This window comes from Eurytemora carolleeae, unplaced genomic scaffold (assembly GCF_000591075.1).
Source record: "Eurytemora carolleeae unplaced genomic scaffold, Eaff_2.0 scaffold316, whole genome shotgun sequence".
Classification (NCBI taxonomy): Eukaryota; Metazoa; Arthropoda; class Copepoda; order Calanoida; family Temoridae; genus Eurytemora; species Eurytemora carolleeae.
Genome location: NW_019396350.1, coordinates 111,355 through 118,839, shown reverse-complemented (window position 1 = coordinate 118,839; position 7,485 = coordinate 111,355).

Below are 7,485 nucleotides of genomic sequence, written 5' to 3'. Positions count from 1 at the left end.
CTATACCTTTCTTACAAAATGGTAGTCCACTTTTATGAAAATCTCAAGACCAGGCGTTTTTGATGTTAGATTTTAAGCTGGAATATTTCAATAATTGTGTTTATGAAAAAAATTTGCATGGATCGAATACGATATAAAAGTCTTCACTGAATTATCATGCTTATTGGGACACCCTGTACATAATGTCTGATAGACATGGGTATTAAGATCGTCTTTGTAAATATTTTATTTTATTTTTTATGTATTTTCGTCTGCTAGAGTTCATCCATTATAATTTGTTTATGATTTGCTTGCAAACAAATGTTTTTAGTGATCCAAAAAAATCTATTATGCAGTAAAAACCAGAAAACTGTGGAATAGGAAGACGACTTTTAGGCACAAGTTTAGTATTTTTAGTGTTGACAGACCAATTTCACTAAATAAGAAATTTAATAAGTTATCAGAGAAACTATTTGTAATAAGTAATAACTACATATCAAGTACACTGAAGCGAGGGGAGGAAGGCCAACCACATCAATCTCCAGTCCGAATCACATTCTCCTCATTTTCTCGTCCGAACCACCTCGAAATCCTCGTCCTTTCGATCCTTGAAAATAAATACATTTTTTAAAAATATGGCGACGTTAGGGCATAACACATGACTAGAATAAAGTTTTCCAAGGATTTTGAGATATTGGAATCTTCAAATCCACGAGAATGATGTCAAACATTATTTAGGTAAAACTTAAATCTCTTCTGCCTCCATAATGGCTAACCTTCGTGATATAAAATAAATAGAAAATATTCGGCATATCTCTGCCTATAATTTTCCCCATGGAACCACCCGGAAAAATTCTATGGTTTTCACTATACTTAACAAAAAAGATTAAAGATCTATAAACTTGGAATTATTTGCGGCATTCTTCACCAGGAATATCTGAAAATGCGCGTAAAAAAGGTGTACATTTTTAAGGACATTAAACTTGAAATCTTTAATTCAATTGAAATTTTTTACTTTGATTTACAAAAATTTGAAATTTCATTTATGCCCTAACGTGGCTTGATTCTTAAAAAATAGTTTTATATGGAAGGATTAGACCATAGATAAATATAGATTGCGCATAAGACGACATTTTTCATCTTGAAAGATATAAATATACAGATGTGGCGGCGTAGTGGCGGAAGACGAGACTTCTGAGGAGTTTTGAACCTAAGATCTAGACGCGGCAAGAAGAGCAATTTCCGGCCACGTCACCTATCTACCTATTTAAATCTTTTACATTTTTAGAATTTAAAGTATATAAATTTAGTAATAAAGTAATTATTTAACCAGGCGTTTGTTAAATTGAGCGTAGCTAAACAGAGATGTTTTAAAAATATTCCTATTATATAGATTACGTAGGTCGGTTGTGAACATTGGCTGTTCTTATATCATTAAGTACTTGTGGTGTACATGAGTTCTGTAGAGAGACATTAAAGTTAGTTTAGTCCTTCTCATGTCCTTCTTCAGCTCTCGTCAATATGATAGCTTGCTCAGTGAAATATTGTTGTTCAAATAGTTCCATTCCCGGAGTTATTTTACACTCTATTATTAAATCCATTAAAACACCAAACCACCCCGCTTATCAATGAAGTACACTTTGACCCCTGGAAGTATGAGCTCGCGGACTGTACAATTCTTGGTGATTTTGCGTACATAAGCTATCTATGTTTATTTATTTATCTATGGATTAGACACTTAAAAAAATAATATTGAAAGGACGAGGATTTCGAGGTGGTTCATACGAGAAAATAAGGAGAATGTGGTTCGGACTAGAGATTGATGTGGTTGGCCTTCCTCCCCCCTCCTGAAGCAGTGCTTTGATGTATACCTATTCAGCAGTTCTCTGGTTCTCACTGTGAAAACCAATAGTTCACTAGTTACATGGTAGTCTCCCTCTTTTTGCTCTTCATCTTGGCAAAATATTACTTACATAGATTTCTGCAGAAAAATAAAACAGACTTTTATCGTTAACATTGAATCTCTTACAGCGATTATCGATAACCAGAAAACTCTGAAATAGGAAACTTAGAATCAAGTTATAATTATAAAATGTCGATGAGCATGAGAGTGAGACACAGCAATTGTGCAGTATAAACAGACCGATTTAACTAAATTAATTTTCAATATGTGTCTAATAAAACTATTTGCACCAACATCAAGTATGCTAAAGTATTCCTAATATGTCGTCTTCCTACTCCAATATTTTTCACTATTAATTCTTTTTTTTAAATTAGGTGTGCTATCTGACATAATCGACAGCTTTTATCCACAAAATTTAGGCATTATTAATATCGGAAATAAGCCAAACGTCCAACTTGTGTTTTCAGGTCTTGCGTCGTGAAAAAAATATCTAAATCTTCGATGAAATTTAAACCATTCAATATCTGAAAAATTCTTATTTTAAATTTATACGCATCGAGGGATTACAGGGTGTCCCAAAAAACATGGGAATTCAGTGACGAATTCGATATCGTCTTTGTTATGAATTAGCATAGTAATACCTTTTTCAAGAGCCATAATATTATTATGTCTGCTAGAGTTTATTTAATGAAAAGGGTAAAAGACTGTAAAGATGTGTTTATAATGTCTCCGCAAGATGAACAGTGAGGACGGACAAGTTTACTCTGTTTGTATACTGTAATTTTCTTGTTTTACTAAGTACAACCTATTGCAGTCAAAACATAAACAAACAAAATGTGAACATAGCAGACGAAAGTCTTACAGATTACAGCTTTCTCAGTAGGTATCACTAAACTAAATCAAAGAATTAGTTAAAAAGACGATATCGAATTCGTCACTGAATTCCCATGTTTTTTGGGACACCCTGTATATTGCAAAATATTATTTATCATTCAAATCGTCACATCATCTGCAGACTGGATAAACACCAGGCCCGAATGTATTTAGAAGATGACATTCTATAAGTCCATTGAAGCATAGAGGATACATATTTGTACAATTAAGATACATTAGTACCCCTTGCAATACAAATTTGTGTCATTTAATAAAGTAAATGTTTAAAAAATTCTGTTTTGTCTACTTTTACCATCAGTATAGTTGTACTATGTACATTTAACATGCAATCAAAGAGAATAGAATATATATTAGAGGGGAATTTACTAAAAAAAAGTGTAAAAACGGCCATTTTGCTGTACTGTTTACATACTGCAGGTGTACTTCAAATACTTATGCTATATAACCTTGTTGACCTTTAAAAAGGTCAAAAAATATTCTAATAAAGAAATCAGGAAAACCCAAATATTCTATAACATTTATTTATGAAAAATAAGATTTGTTTTGAAATATTTGCACATATTGCTAAGTTAAAATTGGTTGATTGAAATTAATAAAGGAAAGACAAACATCAGCAGCAACTTCATGTTGAATAATAGTGTTGAAAGGATTGGAACAGTTGGAGCTTCATGATGGTCAGCTCACAGGTGTCAGCATCTTGGCAGCAAAGGGTTCACATCTAAGCGACGGTCCTGGAGGGTTTTGATCGCATCTAGGCGACGGTCCTGGAGGGTTTTGTTCGCATCTAGGCGACGGTCCTGGAGGGTTTTGTTCGCATCTAGGCGACGGTCCTGGAGGGTTTTGAGGCTTAGACATTAGCAGCATTTGTTGCTAGAGTAGACATCGGCGGCGGGATGAAGGAGTTAGTAGTTCCAGATTAGAGGTGTTCGCATCTCGACATTCTAAAGCTAACTGACGCTGGATGAAGTGGGAGCTAGGCTGAGCGGGGATTTGACATGTGGGGCGTGCTTGCTTCATTTCGTGGTTCCTGTGTACACACGCATTTAGAGAATTAACAGAGGCATTTTGGGCCGGTAAAATCGTCTTCCTTATATTTTCGAATTTATGTTAACAAACCTATATAACCTGGAACATCATTTTATAGAAAATCTAAAATTAATATTAAAAGAAACCCAAATTATGAAATAGGCTGGTTTCATAATTGACCAATGATCATTTCACTTAGACTCTATGTCTTTCACTTTACAAACGATGATTTTCCGTTATAACTATAAATCAAATGATGTCTTTTATTCACCTAATTCATTATAAAGTTTATTTAACAGATTTAAAAAATTATAAAAAATATATATACAAGGCTTTCGGAACGCCCATCTTCTATTTCAATTGTAAACATGTTCTCTTTGTGTACATTGTAAAACAAAATAAAAAAAGTTCGGGTTTCATTAAAAAAAATATTGAAAATCGAATTTTGTTGGAGGCAAATTTGGGCAATTTTGATCATTCATAAAATTTGTGTAAAAGTGAGCAGAAAATAGTTCACACTTTCCCTATTTAAAGTAACTAGAAAATAAAAAAAGTTCGCGGATTTCAACAAAATTTTCGTGGATTTTCAAAATTTTCAAAAATTGAATGAAAAATTAATTCTGATGAAGGCAAAATATTTAAATTTTGTTCATTCAAAAACCTTTCCTAGGACCACGTGAGGTCCCACACAAAAGTTGGGCCCGATCGGTTGAGCCGTTTTGACGTTTATTGGATACACACAAACACCAGGACAGACAGATAGACAAGCAAAGTTATATATAGATTAAGTTTATTTTCTTACAGTAGGATAAAGTTCTTATTTTTATTTTTTTAAATCTATAAAATCTATAATTTATGTAACGTTCACATCATATTTTGTAAGGAAATTGTGAGATATAAAATCTTCAGTACAACAAAAACTACTCAAGGTGTATATTTGGCCTTTTTTTTAATTTTATATAATATATATATAATATAAGAAATCTTCAGTTCAAAAATCTAAGGGAGTTAAGCTCATCTAAATTGTTATTATTTATAAACTATAACTAAATTTTTTTCTAAAATATTTGTTGTTTATTTATGTTCTCTAAATCAATTATTTTCTGAAAAGTGGCTCATAATAAAATTGGTTTCCCCACCACGCATAGTTAAACTGTAATGCTTCCCCACTTCGCAGGAATAATAAAGAAACTCAATTTTTTAAATGTCGTCTTCATATTTCTGATATTCTCTCAGCCTAGTGTTTGTTCTGTCTGGATCTTGTGCCATATGAATGGCGTACGGTTTTTACACTGAAAAAGAGTTTTATAGCATTAATTTTTTATCTTAAAGCTTAAAGGAGAATGTAACCTATTCCCGCACCTTTTCCTTTATTAAATTTTTTTCTTTTAAAGTCAGTTATCAATAAACGTCTTTTAGGAGTCTTTTGCTGGGATTCCGCAGGGTTCTGCTAACTACCTAGCTGGGTTCGAACAGGATATTATGGGCTCATGGCCTCATGGCCCGAGTGGCCCCCTTCCTCATTTTCTTGGACATTTTATGTTGAATTCAGATTCGACAAACGTTTTCAAAGATATTAAACAATAATAAGCAAAGGTTAAATAAATGAGAAGTGAGCTAAAATTTGTTTTAAAAAGATGGAATAATAACCATCTATAAACGTCCTCTGGAATCATGTGAATTGCCTCAAAATATTTTTGATTCGATCGGTTTAGCTGTTTCGACATTTATTGGGTAAATCAGCTGACAGTACTGATCGGCTCAAGTAAAATTGAACATTAGTCCAATTGGCCTTTAGTCATCTCAAAATCAATATCAATATATAGCATCTTCAAAATAATATTTCCAGATTTCCTAGAGATATTTTAAGAAATGTCGTCTTAAATTTTTGTATTTTTCATGTTTGTTTGCTTGCTTGAACACGAATAGTATCCTCATGGTTTTTTTAGTCATGTTAATTTCAAATGTATAAAACTAAATCTTCCCAGGAAGAAAATATATATGAAAATAAGATAAATCCAGCATTTTATTATGTTTTAACCACTGTATCGTAGAGGAATTGAGTTTTGTCACAAGCTGAAATCTATTGCCGATATCTTTGCAACCCGCGAGTGTAAACAATTGATAATTTTACACTTAAAGTATTTGGCAATATTTATAGTATAAAATATTAAAGGTCTTCGACATCGGGTTGCAAAGCTAATAGAGATTAGAAAACCAGATTTTATGTCAAAAACTGCTCAAAACTTTAAACAACTTTAAACACCACCTTGGCGACTAAAGAATAGCTTTTTTTCATTTTTATGTATTTTTATGATATAAAGTTTCTATAAATGCTTATTTTTTCATTTCTCTTCAGAAAAGGCAGACCTATAAATATTCTTCAATCTTTACTAAGTATTGAAAATTGATGATTTTATTGAAAACTACAGTGAGAACCAGAAAACTCTGGAATAAGAAGACGAGTTTTAAGCTCAAATTGTGGCAATGAACAGAGTCACAGCAAATGGGCTGTGTAAACAGACCCATTTAAATTTATAATTGATTTAATAAGTTAATAGTTTAACCGCTTTGTAGCAACATCAAATACAGTTAACTATTGCTAACATGTCGTCTTCATATTTCAGAGTTTTCTGGTTCTCACTGTATATGCAAAATTGCATTACATGTACAAAGGATTTTAAATTCTAAAATATTTTAAGAAATAATACTTTTCTTTGTTAAAAGATTTACCTTTTCTGAAGAACTGAAAGAGAGACTGCAGATTTTAAAGACAATTATTCAAAAGATAAAATAAAAATAAAAACAATTTTTTAATCTTCCAAGTTCTAATCGGGGTTCATTAAAGTTTGATTGTATGGTGGACGGTGGTATTGAATTTGATAATTTGCAACTCACTGAAACTTTTTTTTAAATGCTGATAGGCCATTTTTGAAGATATGTGAATAAATAAGCATATCTCAGAGAAATTGCTTAGATGCTGTTCATTAAGAATGTGAGTGCTTAGCAGTAAAATCGAAAATTTTGCACCAATTAATTTGAATTTTCAAACAATGACATTTTAATAATTGAAAAATGTTTTAAAATAGCCCCAAAATAATGAATTAATTTAGTTTATTCTCTGGACACCCGCTAAAGTTTTTTTTATATTACTTTCGATCTTTCATCCCACTATCCTCGTGTACTGAATTATACAGTTTAAACTAGTTCTGAATAAAAAGTATACGGAGACTTGAATCTTAAAAATAAATACATTCTTTTAATTTTCTTTGCTAAACAGAAGGGAACAGGTGGTGGTGGGGGCGATTTGCAGTTTTCTTTGTAAGTCAGTAAATGTAAATATTGCCTGAGCTGAAAACTTTAGAATGGAATATCCTGAATCCCGATCGGTAAATTAATCTGGAGATTAATATAAAGAGGAGAACAAGCATTATTTAATCTGGAGATTAAGAAAAAGAGTGGATCAAGCATTAATCCCGTTATTCACCATTCAAAAGTTCCCAGCTCTGTAAATGTTAAATGGTGCGAACTTGGTGTAGATTAAGTTAAACGAATTTACAAAAACAATAATGTTGACTGCAAAAATGTTGCTTTCCAGAGAACATAATAAACTTTAGTATTTACAAAAAGTTCGGCTTGAAATACTAAGTATACAGTTTACAGAGTTAAACTCAAAATGCTGA